We start from the raw sequence: 1,255 nt of genomic DNA, 5'->3' as shown, positions 1-1,255 counted from the left end.
AGACCAGCCTGGTCTACAGAGCTAGTTCCAGGATAGGCTCCAAAACCACAGAGAAACCCTGTCTCGAAAACCTAAAAAAAAAATAATAATAATAATAATAATAATAAAAATAAAATAAAGTTTACATTTTTGTTTTCCAGGATATAAGAATAAAGGAAAATGTTAGTTTCAATTCCTTACATACATTCATATTTGTCAGAATTCTGTTTTCAATTCTCTAGCACACTGTTGGCGCCTAATTATGACCTACTTCTTATTATCAGGGTCATAAAAAGCCTCAATTTCACAAATACAATATTACTTTGAAAAAAATCACCTCTCCTTTTATTGCAGTAAGCAAATATTTGTTAATTTGATCTATCCTGGACACCCTCAAGTAATGCATGACACACGCAGAACGGTGATGTGATACATGTACGTGTGTATGTGACATGAGATCAGCTATCAATGGTCACACACAAAAAAATAATATAAAATAGTTTGTCCTAAAGGATAGCCAGATTGCAGTGGGAGTCAGAAGGAACGCATGAAGTAGGCAAGTCTTGAATAGGGTTATACCTCTATGGCAGGGAGTGTGGCTCAGGGACAGAACAGTTGCCTCACATGCATAAGGTTCTTACACAAACACATTTAAAATCTGTCTTTAAGGAGTGGGTGTAATTAGTGGTTTATAATTATAAACAAGAAAAAGGTGTAACTGTAAAGAAAATATTCATGAAAGCCTTGTTTCACCAGGTTATAAAGTTGGAGAATGTTAAAAATCAAAATATACAGCAACAACATGTTGAGTGCTCTGATCCACTTATTAATTCCTACAATACACAGGTAATAGTACAATCTCCATCTTACATATGAGGAAATTGAGGCACAAAGAGAGTTAATAATTTGACAAAAATCATACAGTAATAGGCTAATCCAAGACTAAACCCATGCTATGTGACTCCAGAGTTCCTTATATGCTTTCCATTATATCAATAATTATTAAAATTTGTATGTAAAAATCACAGATAACATGTACCCATATGGTAAAAATGAAGATTTCTGAACTTCAACACTGAAGATTCTGATTCCATAATTTCAAGATGGGAATAAAGAACATGCATCCTTACCATCCTCAAGTATCGCTTAACAGGAGATGTAGGAGCCACAACTTCCTTGGGTAGACCAGTAGTTCCAATAGAACCTCAAACAATGGATGGACTTGACACAGTTAATGATTGTACAGACTTAATAATGCATGATATAGGACTCAATT

This window comes from Microtus ochrogaster, chromosome 8 (assembly GCF_000317375.1).
Source record: "Microtus ochrogaster isolate Prairie Vole_2 chromosome 8, MicOch1.0, whole genome shotgun sequence".
NCBI classification, from domain to species: domain Eukaryota; kingdom Metazoa; phylum Chordata; class Mammalia; order Rodentia; family Cricetidae; genus Microtus; species Microtus ochrogaster.
The sequence above is the reverse complement of the archived record's forward strand: the minus strand, read 5'-3'. Positions refer to the sequence as shown.